The following is a 25,212-nucleotide window of genomic DNA, read 5'->3' as shown; positions in this document are numbered from 1 at the left end:
GTTTTGGGGTAAAACTGGATGTTCTATGCTTATGTATACACATCCTGCTCATGGTCTGGATTCATCATTTCTCCAGGAAACCCTGGACACTAAAGGTTTCTAGTATTTTTATTTCTCTCTTTTAGAAAGTATGTAACTAAGCCTAATTTTTAATATGCTGATATTAAAAATAAATTTTTAATAGTATCAGTCAAAAAAGAGAACAAATTTGCATGTGTCAAAACTGTACAAACCACCACGTTCCTACTTTTGTGTCCCTACCTCAGAACTACCTGGCAATTGAATCCACGTTGCTCTGCCAGCAACTTTTACAAATATATCACATGGACACAATGGTCCAACTGCATTCAATTATCACCTGCATGTTCATGATTTGCTTGATAAAAAGGCGAGTACAATACTTAAAACCTTTCAATTATCTTGGTGTCATGTTTTAATCTTTCACTTGAAAACAGCATTTTATTATTGCCCATGCATGCAGAAGCTTATTTTCAGGTCCTTAAGTTTGAGGACAAACTTCACTAAAGATTTAAAAAGTAGAGAACACATAGTTTGTGTAACTCATTAGAAAGCTGACTTCCCACACATTCTCTGGAAAGTTCTCCCTTCTACTAAAATAAAAACTTACGTCAATGACAATTCAAATGCTTATTATCCTACTTTATTCATAGTCCCTTACACAACTGATTGGCTATTTTCCTGCTCAGAATTAAGGATTATTGAAGCTTGTGTAACAAGGACTTTGTTCTTCATAATTTATTTCCTGTTACTTGCTTATGCAATGAAGCATTATAATTTGTAGTTTATTACTTCATGGGACTTATAACTTCATTTACTGTACAAAGAAAAGAACAGAGATGAGTCAGGAGTATGAAAACCCTTCCTAGGTAATGAGAAAGTAAATCAACTTACATTTCTTGCAAATTGATAAGTAGAAAGTTTTTACTAATGAGTCCTATAATTCTGACAATGCAGTGTTTATTTACAGAGTTCCCTGCTAAGAAATATGATCATATAAGGTAATCATTATACACTGAGATTAGGTTCCCAGTAAATAAACTCTAAATTGAATTACTTCCATAAGAATTAATATAAAAAATCTAGTATGCTTTCATATTTCCATGTCTCAATAATCTTAAATCCATTAATACTTTGTGTTAGTTTGCAATCTCCTTAGGAGCTTTCCAGGTACAATCTGAAACTGCCTCCATAGGCAGAGGACAAGGAGACCCCAAAGAAAGACATTGGTCACTCCAGATTGATAGGTGGCAGTTCTGATGAGCAAAGAAATTTACTTATGAAGCTTGTCTTGGGCAGCAGCAAGACAAGTAGATCCCCACATCTACCTGCCAAATCTTAAAAGTTTACAAGAGGCCTTAACTGAGTTCATTCATGCATACCATCCCGATGTTCTCAAAACCACATTTCTATCTCAAAGCATGGAAAGCAGGTAAAACTCAGATTATAGGGATAGAGGAGGAGGTGAGGAGCCTCTGATTGCTGGGGTCCAGCCAGTGGGTCAACCAGTGGTCATGTCCTCTCAGTGACCCCCTTCAACAGTCCATTCTCTTCCACAATGGGACCTGGTCAACAAGTGGTGCCACTAACATGGACGTGGCCCATTTGGTGGCTGTTTGACTATATTGGAGGCAAATACCACACCAACAACACAGACATATGCAGGAGAAAACACAGGCTAAGCCAATAATTCCCAAAAATCAGTGACAATTTTTTCCATCAAGAATCTCATGTTCTGGGCAGCCCGGGTGGCTCAGCAGTTGGTTTAGCACCGCCTTCAGCCCAGAGCCTGATCCTGGAAACCCGGGATTGAGTCCCACGTCAGGCTCCCTGCATGGAGCCTGCTTCTCCCTCTGCCTGTGTCTCTGCCTATTTCTCTGTGTGTGTGTGTCTCTTGTGAATAAATAAATAAATAAATAAATAAATAAATAAATAAATAAATAAATCTTTAAAAAAAAAAAACATTGTGCAAAAAAAGAAAAAGAATCTCATGTTCTGAACCACTGATTGTTACTAAGTCCTCAGGCTGGAGGTTGGATCACTCAGGGCATTCACTTGTGTTCTCATGTGATTTAAAAAAGATGCTACATTAGCAGACTTTTCAGATATACACAGGATTCTGTTGGATTCCCAAGCATTCTGTGGTATAGATGATTCCTTGAAAGGCAGTAATCATGCCTAAGTCCATGCTATTTTGGAGGACAACTTTAATCATTGCTTAAGTCCAATTTACATTTTTTTAAATGATTGGTGAGTTTTGTGTTCTAAGAAAACTTTGCTGATCCCAAGATCATGAATATATACTCACATCTTTTCTTCTAGAGTAGGGGACATCAAACATTTTCTGTAAAGGTCTAGTTGGTATGTTTTAAGCTTTGTAGGCATTATTATCTTTGTTGAAAATACCTACCTATAACTGTAGCCTAAGTCCTCAATAAACAATATTTAAAGAGTGAGTGTGAGCATGGTTGTGTCCCAATAAAGCTTTATTTGTAAAAACAGACAGAGAGACAAGGGAGGGACAAGATGCCTAGACTCCATTTTCCCAATTCCTTCCCTCTACTTATAACTAAATAGATCGGAAATTATTCACCAAACAATCATAAAAGGACTCTGAAGGTGAAAAAAAAAAGGTGGGCTGGATAGGGAACTCAGGACTTGTAGGATCACCTCACCTGAATACCTTGGTTTTTCTTTTTGATCTCTCTTATGTCCCTGGTTGGGCACTAGAGAGCCTGAAATCCACAGTGCCAACAAGAAGGGACAAAACAAGCAAACATATACATACCTAAGTAAAACCTGCTCCTTTTGGCCAAAGCACTAGTAGAGGAAAGCCCAGTAGGGACTTACCCAAAGGCAGTGGCAAGCCAGATGCCAGTAGAGGTAGGGGTGTGAAGCAACTGATTTCCCACCCACTCCCTGACAGCAGCAGTGGCAGCCAGAGAACCCATCCCCACCCCATACTTGGTAGGCATGTCTCAGGGTTGTCACCCAGTGGCAGAAGATTACCTCCGTTTTCCAATTCTCAGCTCCCCAGGCCTAGCAGATGGGAAGGTGCTTTGTTTGTAAAAGGGCAAAATGAGGAACGGCAAAATGAGGAACACCTTGGTGATGGAACGCTTCTCTAACTTGACTATGACAGCAGATCCACAAACCATAGGTTGATAAAATTGCATAAGATTCAATATACAGGGATCCCTGGGTGGCGCAGCGGTTTGGCGCCTGTCTTTGGCCCAGGGCGCGATCCTGGAGACCCAGGATCGAATCCCACGTCGGGCTCCCGGTGCATGGAGCCTGCTTCTCCCTCTGCCTATGTCTCTGCCTCTCTCTCTCCCTCTCCGTGTGACTATCATAAATAAATAAAAATTAAAAAAAAAAAAAAAAAAAAGATTCAATATACACACATGTAAAATTGGAGAAATCTAACTAAGATCAGGGGATTGTGTCAGTGTGAATATCCTGGTAGTGAGACTGGCTACTGTGAATGACGGTGCAAAGATGAATATCTGTTTACAAGTTTTTGTGTGAATATGTTTTCAATTTTCTTGTATATTTACCTAGGAGAGGAGTTATTGGATGTAAGATAACTCTAAATTTCTGTGCAATTACCAAACTGTTTTCCAAAGCAAATGCGCCATTCTACTTACCCACCAAAAATATATGAAGATTCCAGTGTCCTTACATGAACATGGGTGTGTTCCTTGCCAGCACTTGTTTTTATCCTTCTTCTTGATCATAACCACCCTAATGGAAATCAAGTGTGGTTTTATTTTAGATTTACATTTTCTTTTATTTTTTTTAAGATTTTATTTATTTATTTATCCATGAGAGACATAGAGAGAGAGAGAGAGGCAGAGACACAGGCAGAGGGAGAAGCAGGCTCCTTGCAGGGAGCCTGACGTGGGACTCTATCCCGGGTCTCCAGGATCAGGCCCTGGGCTGAAGGTGGTGCTAAACCACTGAGCCACCCAGGCTGCCCAGATTTACATTTTCTTAATGTCTAATGATGTTGAACATTTTTCCATGTGGTTACTAGACATTTGTAAATCTTCTTTAGATAAATATTTATTCAAACACTTTGCTCAATTTTTTATTTCATTTTCTTTTTTTCATTTTATTTGAAGAGTTCTGAATATTATTGTTACATGACACATATGATTTACAAATATTTTCTCCTGTTCTGTGGTGTGTCTTCTTTGTCTTCTTTACTTTCTTGACAATGTACTTTGAAGTAAACACTTTTTTTTTTAATTTTTTTTATTTACTTACGATTGTCACACACACACACACACACACACACACGGGGGTGGGGGGGCAGAGACACAGGCAGAGGGAGAAGCAGGCTCCATGCACCGGGAGCCCGACATGGGATTCGATCCCGGGTCTCCAGGATCGCGCCCTGAGCCAAAGGCAGGCGCTAAACCGCTGCGCCACCCAGGGATCCCTGAAGTAAACACTTTTTAAATTTTGGTTAAGTTCAATTTATCTATCTTTTTATTTGGTTGCTTGTGATTTGGTATCATGTCTAAGAAATCATTGCCTAATCTAAAGTTACAAAGATTCAGGCTTATGTTTTCTTCTAAGAATTTGTAATTTTAAATGGTCTTACATTTAGATATTTGAACCATTTTTACTTTATTTGGTCTTAATTCCAGACAAATATGGCCTGAACTAGAATTCCAACTGCATTTTTTTTCACAGATGGATATCTATCTGTTGTCCCAGCACCATTTTTTTCCAAAGATTATTCTTTTCCACATTGATGTCTTGAGCCTTATTGAAAATCATTGACCGTAAATCTAAAAATTCTTCCTTGACTCTGAATTTTCTTCCACTGTTTTATATATCATTATGCTAGTACCATGCAGTCCTTTTTTTCTCTCTCTCTTTTTAAAAGTTTTTATTTTAATTGCAGTTGGAGAATGGCATAGACTACAGTATTAAACTAGTTTCAGGTGAATGCCATGTAGTTTTGATCACTGCAGTTTGCTATAAGTTTTGAAATCAAGAAGTGTAAGTCTTCTAGCATTGATCTTCTCTTTCAAGACAAATTTGGCTATTCTGGATCCCTTGAATTATCACATGAATTTTGGGATCAGCTTGTCAATTTCTGCAGAAATGTTATCTGGAATTTTGATAGGGATTGCACTGAATATGCAGAGAACCTGGGCAGTGTTACCATTCTACTAATGTCAAGCTTTTCAATGCATGAGTAAGGTATGTTTTAGGTCTTCTTTAATTTTTTTCAGTGGTGTTTTGTAGTTTTCAGTATGTGAATCTTTTACTTTTTTTGTTAAATTTATTCCTAAGTATTTTATTCCTTTTGATGCAATTATGAATGAAATGTTTTCTCAATTTCATTTTCAGATTTTTAATTTTAATATATATATAATTTATTTTTGTAAGTTTATTTTAACTAATTTATTAATTCTATCTTTTTGTGAATTCTTTAGGATACTCTATACATAAAATCATGCCATCTGCAAATAATTTTAATTCTTCCTTTCCAATATGGAGATTTTCCATTTCTTTTGCTTGCCTAATTGTTCTGACTAGAATGTTCAGTAAAATGCTAAATAGAAATAATAAAAACCAACATTGTTTTGTGCCCAAATTTGGGGGAAAGCCTTCTGTCTTCATCCTCATATATGATCATTGTTGTGGGCTTTAAATGGATTATGTTTTATCAAGTTATGGAAGTTCCCTTCTATTCCTAGGTTGTTGAGTTTTCTTTTCTCAGGAAGGTATCTATCTGTGGTATTTCTGAATACTAGATGTAAATTTAAAAGTACTTTAAAATAAAAGGATTAAAAGGAAAAAAAAGATAAATGAAGGCTGAATTGGCCTTTACTGACTCTTGTTCTAGAAGCCTATTGCTTTATTAGTAAGCACTATTACTTAAGCTTCCACTTTTATATCTCTGAGCCACCTCAAATACCTTTTATTTCATAAATTTAATGAGTTGTATGAGGTAAGGTAATCAAGATTAAACAATTGCAGTGTGATTTCTTTGCACCATATACGAAAAAAAAATTTCCTTCAAAAAAATTTACGTTTCCATTGGAAAATGGACATGAGGAAAATGCAAATTACCACCATCACTGGACATGAGGAAAATGCAAATTACTACCATCATAAGGTATTGCCACATATTTCCCAGGATAAATATAAAAAATGTGAATGTGGATAAGGGCCATGCTTTATTTGAATGAATGTAAAATTGTACAATGTTACTGAAAAAATGTTTAACAATTTTGACATATTAAATACATTCTAATATACATCCTACCACTTCCATTCCTAAATACTTGCTCAAGAAAAATGAATCAGCATGTCCACTAAAAGGCCTTACAGGAATTCCCATAATAACCAAAACTGGCAAAAAACTTAAATGCCTTTCAATAGGAAAATGGATAAACAAATTCTAATGTATTCATACAATGGAATATTGTACAGCAATAAAAAAGAACAACTTACTTTTTTGTATGAGTATGATATATATGTGTGGCATAAACATTGTGTGTGGTGTGTATATATATATATACATGACAATATATCTATATACATATATATTTGACATATATAATGACATGGGTGAATCTTAAAAATATTACATTAAGTGAAAGAAGTAAGACATAAGTAGTACACAATATATGCCTTTACTTATAAAAAAATTCAAGAAGTAAAAATTGTAAGTGGCTATCATTGAAGAGACTGATATTGACAAACAAAAGATAGAAGAGAATCTTCATTGTTATGAAAATGTGCTGAATCTGGGTGATATTAAGGGCCATGTGCTTATGTACAACATTATCAAGCTTTATTCTTAGTACACTTTCTTCATTTTACTGAATGTAAATTGTGCCCCAACAAAAGATGGCATAAAGAAGCAGAAGTGGCAGGAAAATTATTAAAAGGCTGTCACTGTGACAAAATAACATATTGAAAATATTTGGTTCTTTATTTATTTTCTAGAAAAAGGACATGTCTTATATTGAAATTTGCATAATTAGTGCATTCATTAATTAATTTAACAAATATTTATTTGGCACCTACCTAGATGCCAGGTAAGTAAGTTCTTATTACCAATGCAAGCAAGGAATCATAATTTTGAAAATTTTCCAGTACTTAAGGATTTTTGTATTAACTCATTCTAATATTGTTGTACAATGTATCCTTTTTCTTATTTTTAATACTTGAGTAAATACTTTCATTAAATTTTCTTGACACATAGTCCTGATTTAAGGACTATAGATCTTGTGGTTTTGAAACCCATCCTATTATTATGTAGTTTTATAAATAACTTCAAATACTTTGTCATTTCTCCTCTTTTTCTTCCAATTGTTCCACTTCTCAACTTTTAGTCAGTATTCCTCTCTTTTTGGTCCAATGTCAGGGATTTTCCCATTTCTATCTCACAATCTTCATGACTCTGTATATTCTTGGACTTCTCATATTTGCTATTTCACAGAAACTAGACACACACACAGAAATGTAAATTACAAAAGCATAGAAAAATGTAGGGTCACAATTTAAGTTGTTTATAACACTTTTATATTATCAGTAAAATTTTAAAAATAACCCTGCTTAAAAATACAGAATCTATTTAGCAAGAAATGATGGATAGAAGCATCTTTTCCTTTTGGTCTTAAGTACTTTTTCCTTGGTACTTTTTCTTTAAGTACTTCTTTCCGTGTTTTACTTGATTGATCTGTATATAGTTCAGACCATAAGACAGAATATATGATTCATCTCTAGTCTGAAGCCCCATTTGAATGGCACTTTATTTACATTAGCATTCCTAATTACTTAATGACCAATCAGATATGGTTCATTGCTAGTAAGTGTAGAAACATGTTGTCTGAAGGATGTAGTTTAATTAGTATACTCCTAAAAACATGTCCCTCGTGACCATTGGATGTAATCATTATTTTATGTATTTAACTGTGAAATTCATATTTACTCAGCAGGATAGAGAACAGCTTTTTACTTCTCAAAGCTGGTTAATAGAGCATAGTTAGATTTTTAAAGGAGCCTGCAAAACTTAACAAAAGCAGATTAGTTTAAAAAAAAAACAAAACCCTCATCATTCTAATAAAACAAGTATTATTCATAAATACTAATATCATGTCCATAAAACAGGAAAGGAGGAATAAATCTATGAAAAAGCTTATTGTAATTCCACCCTTAGTAACATAGGTTTAGGAGGTTCACAGTCTTTTCCAAACCACTGAGGTTATTTAGATATTTCTACTCTTCATTAATAATTTTGAAAATGCCCTCATTTCAAAGGTAACTGACAATTTGTGTCTTTCCTCCTATTGCTTATTCATTAAACAACAACCAAATTAGATATATTTTGTATCTAGAAAGCGCAATGAACAAAACCTGAACTTAGAGCCTTGGGGGAGATCATTGATTCTCCTTCTAAATAGAGTTTTCCAAACAGTTCGATCATCCATAAATTGTCATTTGACTTGACATATGAGAAGCACGGTATTTCTTAACATGAGGGGTGTCACTTGTAATAATTTACATATACATTCAATAAGATTAGTTTGCAAGGATTTCAAATAACCAGTAACAGATTACACTGTGAGCATTAACCATCATGTAGTACTCTAGCATGCCTCCATGAGCTCACCATCATTCCCTGTCCATGGTTCTGATTAAACTGTGACTCCTGCAGATGTCTTGGGGCTCCTTCACTTGCTGCATATTTAGAATTTGTCAATAACTCAGCAATTGATCTTGCCATTATCACTCTTATTTTCCGGAAGATGTTTCCTTGCTCAGTTCCTTCATACACTGCTTTGGGAGCATATAGGCAACATCCTCACAGCTGTCTCCCATTTGAGGTACTAATAGCAGCAATAATAATAGTAACTTGATATTGGCAATGTTATTAAGTCAAGCATAATATTAGCAATATTATTTTAGGCCTTATTATGTGCCAAACATCTTCATAATCATTTTACATGCTGCAACTTATTTACTCCTCTGAGCTATCTACTCAATTAGGCATTATTATTCTTCTAGTCTTACAGATGAGGAAATAGAAATACTGAAGGCTTAATACCTCCCTGAACATCATTCACAAATAGTAACCATTTACATCAATATTTAATAAACCCCTTTAGAAGTTATAAATAGAATTTTTGTGATTTTGAGGGATTAAGGTTGCTACTGTTATATTCGATCTTTTTAGTATCAGAAATATCTATGGTAAGAATTTTCAGGAAAAATATTGAAATACCGTTGACTCTTAGACAAAACAGGTTCATAGTGCATCGGTCCACTTATACACAGATTTTTTATAAATACAGCATAGTCTTGTAAATGTATTTTCCCTTCCTTATAATCTTCTTAGTATCATTTTCTTATCTCTAGTTTATTGTGAGAATACCATATAACATACAAAGTAGATATTAATTGACTGTTTATATTATCTGTAAGGCTTTTGGTCAACAGTGGGTCAACAGTCAAAAGTTATATGCAGATTTTTCACTTTGTGGGGTTCAGCAACCCTAATTCCCATGTTTTACAATGGTCAACTATATCTGTAAACCCTTCCTGGAGCCCTTCTTCCACAAATAAACAAGTTCATTTTTAACTTTCTCTTTTTATCTCCATAACTTGAGGTTCATTGGTGGTTGGGTGGCAACTGTGTTTCCTGACAGGCTTTTTCTAAGTAAATGTCATGAAGGAGCCATTAACTGGGGTTTAGATGTCATAAAGCCGAGTATCTGAGAGCCTTCTTCATTTTCTGAACTCTTGCTTTGATTATAGTTATTAATGTATCTATTTCTTGCTGAAGATTTCCTAATTTCTTTTTTCAAGTCACACACAGATACAAAATAAAAGACTGGTATTTCCATAGATTTCAGAAAGTATTTTCTGCATTAAAACTATCAACTTCCTCTGATGATGAGCAAAGGCAGCTAAAGGTACTTTCAAATGTACTTTAAAACAGCTCTTTTAGGGCATCTAGGTGGCTCCATCGATTGAGCTTTCAACTCTTGGTTTGGGCTCAGGTTATGATCTCAGGGTCATGGGATCTAGCCCTTTATCGGGCTCCTCACTCAGTGGGAAGTCTGCTTTAGATTCTCTGTCTTCATCTCCCTCTGCCCCTCCCCCTGTTTGTATTCTCCTTCTCTCAAAACAAACAAAGAAACAAACAAACAAACAAACAAAAAAACACAGTTCTCTAAAACACTCGCCCCGATTTGGAGTCATACACACTTGGACTCAATTTTTAGCCACAGTAACTACTATAGGCTAGATTTGGGGCAACATGTTAAACTGTACTGGGTCTTGTTTTTTTCTTTGTGTTCTTGTCTTATCATTTTCTGTTATTAAAAAAAAGTGATTAATAACACTTTATGTAAGGATTAAATAAGATTATGTATATAAAGTAAATAAAGTTTTTAGCATTGAGTAGGTGCTCACAAATTGACAGCTACCATAAATGACACCTGGCATAGTAATCTGAGTGAAAAAAGAGAAAAAGAGAAGTTCTGTCATCATTTCAATGGAATTAAACCAACCAATAACTGCAAGAGAAATCCAAGTCAAAAGATATTTAAACATCACATTGACTAAACACCTGTTCTGACTGGCAACAAAAGTAACTCATATGGAGAAATAACAGAATCAGTCTCTTCCACAAAGTTATCCTCAGAATTATACATTCTCTTAGCATGCTTAGGCTTCAGGCCTGTCTGATATCTATTCCTGACAGCACACACGCACACACACACACACACAAACACAAACACAAACACACACACAATTTTCTAATTAGACTTATGCTGACGTATTCCTGTTGAATCCTCATATGCCTTTTACTTATAAATTTTTCCAGTGTTAGAGCCTAAGTCACCTAGAGGATGTATTTTTAAATGTAGAGTCCTAGGTCACACCATGAAAATTCCAATTTGGTCAGTCTAGGGTGAGCCTCAGGACTCTACATTTTAACGAGCTCTTCTGGTGTTTCTAATTCAGTAGGAGTCCAGACACACTTTGAGGGAACAGGCCCTAGAGTGCCAGGACTTTGTTTGAATTTATCACATGAGACACTTAGGAGAACACACAGAATTACTTCAAACCTGCAATAAGTAGACAACTTAATCTAGTTTCAATATCTTCATTATGTGGAGAAGGACTACAAGGCCCAAGGAGATGCAGTGATACAATCATTAAAATAATAGCTAATATTTGTAGTGTGTAATCAAACACCATGATAAGTACCCTGCCCTCTTTATCTTATTAACTCTTTAATAATCTTATTATTCTCCGGATTGTATAGATGACAGAGCCAAAAGTGAAAGAGTACACACACACACACACACACACACACACACACAGACTATATGATATATCATTTGTTCCGTGTCACAAAACTAATGAGTTGGGACTCAAAACACTGAACATCAGACTCCATAGTAAAAAAGCAACAACAACAGCAACAATAACAAACATTTACCAAGTGCTTATTATGTACCAGATACTTTTCAAAATACGTACATTAGTTATTTACTTGTCACGGCAAAGGTGGGGATATTATCATCCCCATTTTGTGGAAACAGAAATTGAGGCTAAGAGAGAATAAGTAACTTGCTCCAAATCATACAGGACGGGGGAGCTGAGATACGGACTCCTGGGTTTGACCTCAAAGCCTGTGCTCTTAGCTCTTACAACAAGGAATTTGAAGTTACCTGGCTCTCACACCAACCTTCTCTTCATTGCCATAGATCATTGAACATAAAGAGTAGCTCCCTACCAGGACCCACCAAGAAATGCATTATATCATTGTTATATGAACATGTACACATATGTATCATTTAATATTCCTAATTGCATGCAACAGAAACTGGTTGGAACAAACTGAAGCTGAATAGTAGTTTACTGGCTATAGAGAAAAAGACACGATAAACACCTACTAATATACTAGACCGGAAAGGCAAGAGGAGCCTCCTCAGTCAAGGACATGCAGCAGGAATAGCCTGCTTCTGATGCTGCCACTGGTCACATATCTTTTGCTGCAAGAATATATCCAAGCCACTGGATGTTGCCACAGTAAATGAATGCTAAACCCAAGATTTATTTCTAAGCACAAATACATACATGGCCAAGGATCAGTTGACTGACTGCATTTACCTTCCAAGGTGTGGGGAATATTGCTGGCCCTACCTCCCAACATGGAATATTCTTCCAATCAGAATGGTGACTGGATTCTGGGCAGCCAAAGAGAATAAACTTCCAGCAGCAATATACATAAACAAATGTCCAGTTAGAAATATCCAATATGGTGCTCTCTGACATAAAGTGACATAATCAAAGAATCCCTTTCAGGTTAACAGAAAAGCATTAATCCCATTTTGAATGAAATAGAATCAAATTCAATAGCAACATGATGTTAATAAAAATTTAAAAGTTGAGACAATTGCCAGTCATAACAAAAGATAACTTAAATTGCAATATTGAGGCAAGAGTCAAAATTTAGATGATTTGACATTGTATTTGTGGATTTAGATTAAATGTGTAAGTAGGTCACTATAGTTAAAGCAATAATTTAAACTTTTTCGAAGCTTTGTATGGAAGAAGACAGATAGAAAAGTATTGTGCTGAACCCAGACTATTCTGGTCTTTTTGATGCCTCACATGGGGTCTTAAGAATGAATAACCAAGATATTAGAAAATATTCTGATGTTGAATTATTGTTTGATTTTCTTTTGAGGGACAAAGGAACAGAGCATAGCTCTGTAGGTGAGAGCAGAGTTTTCCTTGAAGCAAATCAAATTTCCCTTGTCAGTCATTCTAGGAGGCCATAGGGAGGAGGGCTCTTGACTTCAGGGAGGGAAGATCTTTTATCTGTTAGGCTTGGGGTAATTGGCCCAGAAACCATAGGATAGAGTCATCCATACTTATTTTTGAACAGCTTTATTGCAGTATAACTGATGTGAAATTAATTAGATCTATTTAAAGTGTACAGTTTGATGAGTTTTGACATAGGTATGCACTTACAAAAACATCATTACAATCAGGATAATGAACATACCCCTCATTTTTACAAATTTCCTTGTGACCTTTGTAATCTATCCTTCTGTCCCATCACCTATCCCTGGGCCCAGGCAACCACTCATGTGCTTTCTGTCCACTTGCAGTACATTTTTGTTCATTTTATACAAATTGAATTGAACAATACATCTGGCTTCTTTCTCTTAGCATCAATTATGAGATTCAGCTGTTTTCATGTGTGTCTCAATTAAACATATTTAATTCCTTTTTATTGCTGAGGAATATTCCATTTTATGGATATACCACAATTTGTTTTTCCATTTATCTGGTTATGGACGTTTTGATTGTTTCCATTTTTGGGCTGTTATGAGTAAAGCTGCTCTGAATATTTCTGTACAATATTTTGTGTGGACATACGCTTTTATCAGAAGCAGTGTAGCTGTTGCATATGGAAGGTTTAAGTTAACCATTTTAGGAAACAATGAAACTATTTTCCAAAGTGGCTGTACCACATAGGAAGCTTTCCATATCCTTTCCCACATTTGGTAAGGCCAGCCTATGGTACATTTGTCATAACTAAGGAATCTGTAACAGCACATTGTTACTCACTAACCAATTTCTTTAGAGTTTGCTTGTTTGTTTGTTTGTTCTTAATGTTGTTTTCTTTCTTTCAAGATCCCATTAACGGTACCACATTATGCTTAGGCATCCTGTCTCATTGGTTTCCTCTGGTCTAAGACAGCTTCTCAGAGAATTGGTCATGATTTGATAGAATGACCCTTAGTTTGGATTTGTCTGATGTGTTTTTTATGGTCCACCTAGGTTATGGGTTTGGGGAAGGAAGAGCACGGAGATCAAGTGCCATTCTCAACCCATCATATTAAAAGTGCATATTATCAGCCTGACATATCCTGGTGATATAAACTTTAATCTGGATCCAACAAACCTAGATGAGGTAGTATTTGCTAGGTTTATCTACTGTGAAGTCCTGTCCTTCCCTTCTATACCATACTCTAAGCGCAGCACACAGTCCAGACAAGACACTAAATGCAAAACACAAGGGCTTGAGAGTTACGCTCTACCTCCTTAAGGGGGAAATATCTATGTAAATTATTTGCACAGAAATTAGTCTTTCTCTTCATTCTTTTGGACATGGCTCATCTCTTTTACTTGTTCGATTTTTAGTCATTTCATTAAATTCTGGAACTCTGCTATTCAGAGAGACCTTTAGAGTGCCCTTCCTTGGTCTCTCCCTTTCCGCACTGTAGCCTATAAATTCTCACCAGTCTAGGGCAACTGTAGGGCTTATTTTATTACTTCACCTTTCTCTCAAGGACCACTGCCCTAACCTGTCTGGTGTCCAATGTGTGCAAATATTTGTTTCAATCTAATGTTCAAAGAGAGAGTGTTAGGTGAATCCCTGCTATATGCCATAGTCAGAAGGGTAGGTCTCTAGAACCACCTATGAAAGAATGAGCTTCCATTTCCTATGTTCAGACAGCTGTCAAGAAAGGCAGGAGGAATTCTGAAATGAGAGCCTGTGGGAAACCTGAAACTGGGTTATTAGTATTTGGGTAGATTTACCTCTATTACATTTGGAGATTTATGAAGATCTTTATAAGTTAAAACCAAGGATCTACAAACTCTGTTGAGGGGAAAAGAACCATCCCACTGAAACATCCCAAGAAAGTGCTATCCTTAATCCTGAGGCAAGATTCCACAGTGGTGACGATTGGGAACAGTTTAGTCCACTGGAAGAAGTAAGCACAAAGTGTCTGCAATAGCAAAGCTAAAGGACTGTGTTAGTATAACCTTCACGTCACGTTAGTATAATCTTCACATCCATAGAACTGAACAACCACTCAATGAACAGAACTGGAGTGAAGTTTCCAACAAGAAAAAGGTTGTCATCATCAAGTGCCACCTTCAAATGTCCGATTCCAGGCTTCTTGGGAAACTTTATCAATGTGAAACAATTGTTTTCAAAAGGCAATTCCTTCAAGAGAAGGGGAAGGAAATATGAATGATCCAATCATCCTTGCTTCAGCATTGGTATTACATTAATGCATTAAAGTAGGTGTTGATAAAATGTTTGATAAATATCCTCTTTTAATTAGAAAGGCAACCAGGAGGACATTGAAAGATGTTGAAGAAATATCAAATATTTGAATAAAGGGAAATAGGCATTAATATAAATAAATTAATTCTTTATATGTCCTTTAAGAAATCAGTGGATATTGTCTAAAATGCATAATGAAATTATGATAACATGTGCCAATAGGAATAATAAACACAACTACAAAGATAAATAAAATCAGAAGCCAACAGAGAATCATCTGTGTCCTTTGTGACTAGAGTAGAGCTCCTACAAGGCCATATCAAATTTTTTTCCTATAATCTTACCAGGTGATCTTGTTGCTTAAAAAAGAAAAAGAAAGAAAGAAAGAAAGAAAGAAAGAAAGAAAGAAAGAAAGAAAGAAAGAAAGAAAGAAAGAAGAAAGAAAGAAAGAAAGAAAGAAAGAAAGAAAGAAAGAAAGAAAGAAAAGAAAAGAAAGAAAGAAAGAAAGAAAGAAAGAAAGAAAGAAAGAAAGAAAGAAAGAAAGAAAAAAGAAAGAAAGAAAGAAAAGAAAAGAAAGAAAGAAAGAAAGAAAGAAAGAAAGAAAGAAAGAAAGAAAGAAAGAAAGAAAGAAACTGGTGCATTAAGGACTGCATCTTAATGATTTTTTAAAAGATTTTATTTATTTATTCATGAGAGATACACAGAGAGAGGTAGAGACACCGGCAGAGGGAGAAGCAGGTTACCTGTGGGGAGCCTAATGTGGGACTCGATCCCATGACCCCTGAGCTCAGGATCACACCCTGAGCTAAAGACAGATGCTCAACCACTAAGTCACCCAGGTATTTCTATTTATGATGATCTTTATGTGGAATATTCCATGCTTCAATATTTGCCTTAATGACCAAAATACATAGAAAGAAGTTTTTTTTTTCATAGAAAGAAAATTTTTAAAATTTTACTTAAAACTATCTTTGGATCTATAAAATCTTTGTGCTGAATTTGAAATTATTACCAAAAAATATGTAAATAGAAAGTGAGAATCCTAATTTCAATGTTTAAGAGACATTGAGGGAGCACAGCAGATTCATAATCTATTCTATCCATATTCTTATTTCTTGGTGACCTTGCAAGCAGGCAAATTCCCAGAGCCACTGTGGCATCTTGTACATATTTTAAATTCAAACCACCTGTTCAAAAGGAACCAAACAATTCATTGGGCAGCCAAATAAGGATAGAATACTTAAAACTGATTTGAGGAAAGCAAGGTTATGAAGAACAATGTCACCAAAAGAGGGATCCCTGGGTGGCGCAGTGGTTTGGCACCTGCCTTTGGCTCAGGGCGCGATCCTGGAGACCCGGATTCGAATCCCACATCGGGCTCCCAGCGCATGGAGCCTGCTTCTCCCTCTGCCTGTGTCTCTGCCTCTCTCTCTCTCTCTGTGTGACTATCATAAATAAATAAATAAATAAATAAATAAATAAATAAATAAATAAATAAATAAACAATGTCACCAAAAGAAAAAGCCACAGAATCTGGTTTAAATCCAGGGACCAAAGGAAAGTAGTTCCTAATGAACAGGAAAATAACAAAGAAAAATAGCAAAGACAAAGCAGGGTAAAGGCATAAACATTAATACTTCATGTAAATGCACAGTTGCTAAAATTTTGTGTCCCCAAATGAAGTTTAAAGAGTTATAAGTTCAGTGATATAGCTTGGTATCATATTATGTAGACTATCCCTGAATAGAATACATTTATCTAGCATAGATACGTTATCACAAATTTTGGATTTGCTGGCTCATATGATTCAAAAGAAATATCAATTATAAAAATGAGGCCAAATTTATGGGGTGCCTGGGTGGCTCAGTCTGTTAAGCATCCGACTCTTAGTTTTGGCTCAGGTCATGGTCTAAGGGTTGTGGGATTCAGCTCCAAGTCCAGCTTTGGACTCAGTGTGGAGTCTGTTCGAGGTTCTTTCCTCCATCCTCCCCTGCCACCTCTGCTCTCCTCCCCCTGTTGTCTGTCTCTCTCTCTCTCTCAAAAAAAAAAAAAAAAAAAAAAAATCTTAAAAAAAAAGAACAAATTTCAATGAATTTAGCAAATACAAGTGAATGTAATAGCAGGAGGAGTCTGGATATTAAAGAAAAAGAATTGAAAAAAGGCAAGAGAGAAAGATAAAATTGGTGTAAAATAATACTCTTGCTTTTATGTGGGATATTTAATTGGTAGAAATCAAACTGCCCATGATAAGAGCAAGTAATTTGGATAATACAAAATAAAAATAGAGGAACAAAGATACTGAAATCTCAGGTGTGATCAACGGAAAAAGAAAAATGTTAGACAAGCAAAATAGAGATATAATGGAAATATAATTGAAAATTTGATATTATAGCATACATGAAAATGAAAAAATATGCATTGATTTCAAAACTGTTAGAAAAATCAATCCAGTCACCAAAGGAGGAGAGAATAAAAGGACACAGATAAATAAGTGAAAAAATTAAATAAGACAAGTGCATATTTGGAATAGACTCACTGGGTGAGCACCATTATTTTCTTTATTTAAATGGAAGATAATTTACATTTCTTATCTATCTGTCATCAGTCATCTATTTCACTGGAAATACAACATCTACTTGATATATTGGGATCCCCTTTTATATTTATTGAAATATATCCTATGCTAAAAAAATAGGAAGCTGTGTTTATTCAATGTGATATAAAACAATACATATCCACAATTTTCAAGTTGAAGAAACCAAGTATCAACTGATGAAATTAGAAAAATATTTGCTTAGTCTATAAATAATGACACAGTGAATATCAGGTGCAGTAGAGAAACATTGGTATAAAATATAATTATCTGAGTGTTGACATAATTTACCTGAATTTGTTGTCTAGTGTCTCCTGGCATGCTAAAAGCATTTAGGAACAGAGAATATAAAGCAAGCAAAATTACATTTTACATTGACAAATAAATGAATAAAACAAACCAATATTAGGAAGACCTTTGACTCTTGTGTTACTTTGTGGGGAGGGGGGAAAGGTCCCTGTAAGTGTAATCCGATTTTTCAAAAGAAATAACATTATGAATGAAGATTACCTTGATTACGGGCACCATGCCCAGCTTTATTTAACCCTAGGCACATTATAAAATGTATGAAAAAATTTTAGACTCCTGGCTCTAATTGAACCAAAAATATGTTTTAGACTAAATTTTGAAAGTAACTAACATCATAAAATAGAATAGTATTAACTTAACAGTGGGAGATCACAGAGTAAAATTTCATTTATTGCTCTGTAGTTTTAAATGCAGATGGGCCCTTTGGAACCCATGATTTGCAAGAATTAAATGATTCCTGAAAAGGGTTCTGGATGGGCCATGATAGAGGATATGAAGTAGGAGCAAGAGACACCCATGGGTGAAGAGCATCACTAGGGAGTTGTCCCAGGAGGTGCTGGGCAGTCTGCCTGAATGTCACTCACAGCCGAGCTGAGGGGTGTGGGACTGAGGTAGTAGAGCCATCAGGAAGCCACTGGCCAAAGTCGTGGGTTTTCATCTGTATAAACATCATTGAGATAAACAGACAGAGGAATAAAATAACTGATTTTTAATGAGCTCAAACTATGAGGCAGAGATTACGAAAAATGCAACACACATTGCATCACTTATTTTTTTGTGTGTTGGACAATGATATCCTCATCTCTTTACAGATGTAAAGCCCTAATCTAGAGGATGGAAATAACTTGCCTAAAGACATAGCCCCGGTATGCCTAAGAGTCCAGATCCAAACTAGAGCTGGAGTTCTTTAATGCAGCACTCAACAGATTTATTTGTGTGGATGAAACATTATTTTATGCATCAGGAGAGACAATTTTTTCCTGAAGATTTTACCTTTGTTCATGTGCTTTTCTTTGTGAAGAATGTCCTTTGTGTGTGGATTCATCTGAGACATTCCTGTGAACCCCAAAACATGTGCAGTTGTTATCTCTTTCTCAGTTTTTCCTATTTTACTGTGAAATTTCTTCCCGCCTTGTCTTCTCGGTATTGTTGTAAATGCACTCAAACATAACACTCACCATTTTTACATAATCTTTTCCTTTCAATCTCCCCTTGCCAAATTCTGAGTTTCTAGAAGAGATGATTTCTGGTTTTGTTTTTTAAGTTTATTTATCTCTTAGAGAGAGAGAGAGGGAGAGAGGCATGTGCACACAAACAGGGGAGGGGCAGAGGGAGAGGGAAGGAGAATCCTCAAGCAGGCTCCTTGCTCACCATGGAGCCTGACAAGGGGCTCAATCTGACCTCAAGATCCTGAGATCATGGCCTGGACATGGGTGAATCATTAACTGAGCCACCCAGGCACCCCTAGAAGAAATGATTTCTGGCACACTCATGCCATGTCCGCTCCTAACAATGATTAGCAGAGAGAAACCACCAAATACATAATTTTTATTGATTGAATAAATAATTATTGGGGAAATTGGTAGAACACATAAATAATGTAGTGAAGTGTGGGCATGTTTTTTTTTTTTTTTTGGTGTTTTGTTTTTTTCTTTTGTTTTGTTCTTTTTTTTTTTTTCTCACAATGCTGTAAAATGATGCTGGTTCTATTTGCTGTCAGAATCACCAAGTGAAGGGAACTTGTGGCCCTAGAATTTAGAATCAAGGGAATGATAGAATTGAGGCAATCTTAATGTGCTTGTGTGTGTGTTTCATTCTTTTTTTTCTTCCTCCTGAGATGAGAGCAGGGTAATTACACAGGGCTTAGTGCTAAGAATATTTAAAAAGTTTAAAAGTTTGGCAGAATGGGAAGATTATTTTAAAATTCTCACCAACTTCCCAGTTGTGCGCCTGTTTTAGTCTAACTAGCTTTCACCCATACAGTCAAAATTACATAAAACAGAGCTGTTGAAGATGTGCTCTAACAATTTTTTTGCAATTTCTGAGCTATCTAAATGCTTCTTTCCAAAACACTTGTACTATTTTCTTGTTGATTCAGCACCGGATTGAAGTGTTTTTTTTTTTTTTTTTTTTCTTTTTTTTTCCTACCATCAACTTAAAAGCCTACTTTTTAATTGAGATTTATTTCTCATGCAACTGCGAAGATTTTTTTTTTCATAGTGTGAAGGTCTTAACTTGACTTTCAATTCATTTACTTTAAAACCTTGAAATGTCTTCCATTTACATACCTATCTCTCTCAGTGATGAACTCTATAGATGACATTCACAAACTGTCAATTCCCTTTATCTTTGTTCTGTAGTAGAACAGCGATTCTAAGGAAAGAGTAGGTACAAATTGCTGCTGAAGGCTTTATCAATGAGGATCATTGTGTACAGCTGGTTAATTGTATTAGCGATGTAACCGTATGTCACTACTTCTGTAGATTTGCACAACAGTTGAGTTTCCAGTGATAATGCAGGGGAGCCTTACATTTGCAAGTTTGTTCTCTCAACTCCTTTGGAATTGGCTTTGTGGATTTGGACAACTGTTGCCCATCCATATTATCTCCTTCTGCTTTATGCATTGCCCTCCCCTTTCTTCTGAAAGAAATAATTTAGCTTGGTACATCGCAAAAAATAAGGACTGCATTTCCCAACTTCTTTTGTAAATAGGTGTGGAGAAGTTGAGGGCTTCTGTCAGAAATACCTTGAGATGGCTCCTAAGAATCTTTAAAGAGAATGTCTGTGTCTGCCTTTTGCTCTTTTCTGGATCTTTTCTTTCATGTTGTTTGGAATGTGGATACCTGCCAAACTGGAACGCGAAGCTAACTCCAGAAAGGGTGGTGTAACAAGGGCAGCTGGAGGGGATCTCAGATGCTGGTGGATAAGCAACTACCTCCAAGCACTTGCATGGGGAAAACATGAATGGTTTTGGTTCGCCTGCTTTGGGTTTTCTCTCAGAAACCCATTTGTAGCTCATAGGGTACCAGTTTGTTGCTTACTCTCAGCCCTCTTCCAATGAAAGTCATGCATGTCACAGCCTTAAAAGAACATAAATGAGCCCATCGTCTTGCCCGCATAGTACAGCTCCCCTTAAAACATGATAACTGAGGTACCAATAATTCAAATACCAACGCAGCTGTTTGTTGGCCTTTTTTTTTTTTTTTTCAAGATTTTGAATTTCATGACTGTGATTAGGCAAGAGTGGCCATCAATTGAAATCCATTTAGCAGGGGTATAAATGGACCTCAGGGGCAGGAGGGTGCGCATGCCTACCTAGCCCATGGTCTGAAACAGGGAGTGTGCCTCCGGGTCGTTCTCAGTTCTCCTGCAGCCCTGTGAGAGGCTATTCAGCATTGCCCCCTCTGCTTCTGTTCTGTGAAATGTTCTCATTTTTGAGGCAAGCTAGTCTTTCACTATTTCTCCTCTTCCTCTCTCCCTCCTCCTCCTCCCTCCTACCCCCTTTTTTCCTCCCCCTTCTTTTAATATATTGTCCCTTCGTGTTTCATAGGAGTTTTTCAAACTATGCATTCTTGGTGCTTTCTTGAACCAGAAATGGTTCTATCACTTTTTTAGTTTTGGGATTGTTAGCAACTTGCTCTATATGCCTGAGCCTATTACTTGACTTGTACTATAAATAGACCTCAAAGGGTTTTTGGAAGCTCAAAAGGGGATTTACAAATAGTAGCTAATCTCCTTCAGGTATCTGATCTGCTCAAATGACAACTCGGCAACCTTCCCCAAACACCTTATTTATGATATATCCCTCTGCTCCACTGGGTTTCATTTGACTCCATAGCGTCTCATTGGCATATTTCAGTGGTATATGCATTTTTAGTCTTACTGACTTATCTCCAGTACCTAGTGTCTGGCACATAGTAGACACTAAATAAACATTGATTGATGGAACAAAGAATAGAATGCATAAATTAAATATTTACATTCTGCATTTTTCTATTTTGTCTATTACAAGTAATACTAATGTTAATATTTTTATATCTGTACCTTTGACTATGAGTATGATGTTACCTTAGGATAGACTTATAAAGATTTATAAATTCTCTTCTGTAGCTACATGCTGCCAGCTGATCATACTTCTTTTCAACCTAAAAAAATCTTTACTATTTCTTTATTGAAGTTCTACTGTAGGTAAATTCTATCAAGTTCTACTTCTTTGAGAAATATTATTATCTCTTCTTCTTATTTTTAAGGACTTTATCTATTTGAGAGAGAGACAGAGAGACAGGGAGAGAGAGAGAGAGAGCATAGGCAGGGGCATAAGGAGAGGGAGAAGCAGGTGGGGGCCAGATGCAGGGGCTCTATCTCAGGACCCTGGGATCATGACCTGAGCTGAAGGCAGATGCTTAACTAACTGAGCCACCCAGGCACCTGTTTTTCTTTAATGACTATTTTTCATAGATACAGGATTCTGGGTTGACATTTTCTCCCCTGCACCCCCTTTGGGCTTGGTAAACATATGTTTCATTATTTTGTCACCTCCATTGTTTTTGTTGTGAGTTCAAACATTATTTTTATTGTTCTCATGTAAGTAATGCATCTTTTTTCCTCTGCTTTCAAATAATACATTTAATATTTAAGAGGTTTTTTAATTTTTTTTCTTAGAAATCATGAAGTTATTTAAGTGAACTCTTTTAAAAAAATTGATAAAAAAATTAGTCCAAAATCTCCTCCCTGTTTTTTGGCCCCACCTTCATTTCTCTTCTTTTGGGACTTCAGTTTTCTTCACCTTTTCCAATTTGTGTTCTCTTTACTATTCATCCCAGGTATTCTGCTGCTCTACCTTCAACTTCACTTACTTGTTTTTCTTCAAAGCTCTTTACAATTTCCCATCAGACCAAGCTTTTTCATGATATTTTGTTTTTCAGTTTTAAATTTCCCTTTGGTGCTTTTTGATATTTTCAGTTCCTATGCTAATCCTTTTAACTGGTCCATTATTAAAACCATATTCTCATATAAACAGTTTCATATAAATATTCGTTTCTTTAAATTTCTGTCTCTGGGACATCTTTGCATCGTTTTTTTTTTTTTTTAATTTATTTATGATAGTCACACACACACAGAGAGAGAGAGGCAGAGACATAGGCAGAGGGAGAAGCAGGCTCCATGCACTGGGAGCCCGACATGGGATTCGATCCCGGGTCTCCAGGATCGTGCCCTGGGCCAAAGGCAGGTGCCAAACCGCTGCGCCACCCAGGGATCCCTGAATCAGTTTTTGTTGGCTGCATATTTGTCAATTATGGCTAATATTTGTTTTCTTTTTCTTTGTCATATATATGTTTTAGTATTGGACATTTGGGATTACATATTGCAAAGTGATTGTGGAGATACTATAGAGAACATAAATGCTATCTTTTTTTAAGATTTTATTTATTTGAGAGAGAGAGAAAGAGAGTGTGCACGAGTGGAGGGAGGAGCAGGGGGAGAGGGAAAAGCTGACTCCACACTGAGCAGGGAGTCGCACATGGGGCTTGTTCCCAGGACTCTGGAATCATGACCTGAGCCTCAGGCGATTGCTTCATTGACGGAGGCATCCAGGCACCCCTAGGTGGTATATTTTGTGAAGAATTTCAATTCTTGTTCTAATAGGCAAGAATTAGTTCATCACCTTGAACTCCCCCCCAACCTCCATTGTTATAGAAGGTATAATGAAAGACTGATACATTTACCAGTCCATTTAAAGTAAGAGGCATAAACTCCACACTCTCATAGGTAGACATCATCTGAAATCTATACTCTGTTCTTTTGATCTTCCAGTGTTTCTCTTTTCTAACCCTTTTAGAATCCTCTCCTCCCACACATACAGATCACAGATCACCTAAGGAATTGTGGAGAGGGGATTTAAAGAAGATTTTGAGTCCTCCACAAACATTATGCTGTGAATTACCTATTTTCTGCCTTCTTAACAATTTTTCACAGTTCTGGTAAATCCCACACGCTGACACCTTAAGCTGAAAAGGCCTCTGATTTCTATTAGAGTTCCAACTGACCTGCACCATGAATACCAAGAGCCTTGATGGAAAAGCTGTAGAAATGTGGATCATACCCAACTTACTTTTTTCTTCTTTTAATGGTTGAATTCCCTTCAATTTTGGTATTTTTTTCCTTTTCTTTCATTTCTTCAAATAGTAAGTTTTTGTAATTTGTCTGAAGTTTATAATTGACATCTGTTCCCAGATGCTGTGAACAATATTGTTTATCGTAGCATCTGGTACATAATAATAACTAACTAAATGGTGGTGCCTCTCTTAAGAAAATATAATTATAATGCTATTTAATTAGTAATTGAGAAGATAATTTCCATGATGATAATAATTATGCAAAAGAGGCCTCTAGTCCAACACAGACTACTTTTTCATGACTTAAACTGGAATGCTTGCTTTACTTTTTGGCAAATTAATGAGAATATCACAGGTAAAAATATTGTATTTTATACTCTACTTAAATAAAACATTTTATAGGGATTGTGTACTCATTTTTAGGAGGCATCTTACTTTTAGGATAAAATAGATTAAATCATACATAAATACATGACATTTTTCCTGAAATTTTACCTAATAATTTCTAGTTACTTCAAATATGGTTAATTCTGTGAAGAGATGATCTGTCTAGAAACTATTCCTCTGATTATGATGAAAATAAAGGCAAAATTTTAATAATAATGTGAATAAGCTATAATAGTGAATTTCTCAGCATCATCTTTTCTTCCCTTTTTTGTCTTCCACAGATATTTTAGCAGTAATGGTCTCTACAGCAAATTGATTGGCATGTCAACGAGGTCTGGCAATGGGATAAAGGCAGGTATGCAGTGTTTTCTATTTTTTCTTTTCTTCTTCTATCTCTAAATGCAGATGGAATTACTGGAGCATAATCTTGACTGTGAGAGCACATTTTTAGTATTATGGCGTAGAAAGCTAAAAGGATCCCATGAACATGAGGACTTCATCACTAGAGCCACCATACTAACTCTGCATGACCTACTTCTGAATTTTACCATAAGAAAGACATAGATTCCTATTTTGTTTAAGCCACTATTTTTTTTTTGTCTCTTTTGTTAGGAGTTATATCCAATCCTGACTGAAGCACATTTACCCCCCAAAAGTATGCCTGGAACAACTTTGTCTCTTCCCTGGCGTTCTCTGCTCTTACCTGCAAG

General features: G+C 35.9%; 1 long non-coding RNA gene across 1 annotated transcript; it reads left to right on the top strand.

Moving 5' to 3' along the window:
* LOC125755882 (uncharacterized) lies at nucleotides 1–25,212 on the top strand. The gene is made up of 3 exons (XR_007413328.1): nucleotides 1–95; nucleotides 24,784–24,857; nucleotides 25,115–25,212. It is a non-coding gene; the product is annotated as an uncharacterized LOC125755882 (long non-coding RNA).

The sequence above is a fragment of the Canis lupus genome, chromosome 10 (genome assembly GCF_003254725.2).
Source record: "Canis lupus dingo isolate Sandy chromosome 10, ASM325472v2, whole genome shotgun sequence".
Classification (NCBI taxonomy): domain Eukaryota; kingdom Metazoa; phylum Chordata; class Mammalia; order Carnivora; family Canidae; genus Canis; species Canis lupus.
This window is presented reverse-complemented; position numbering and strand designations above follow the sequence as displayed.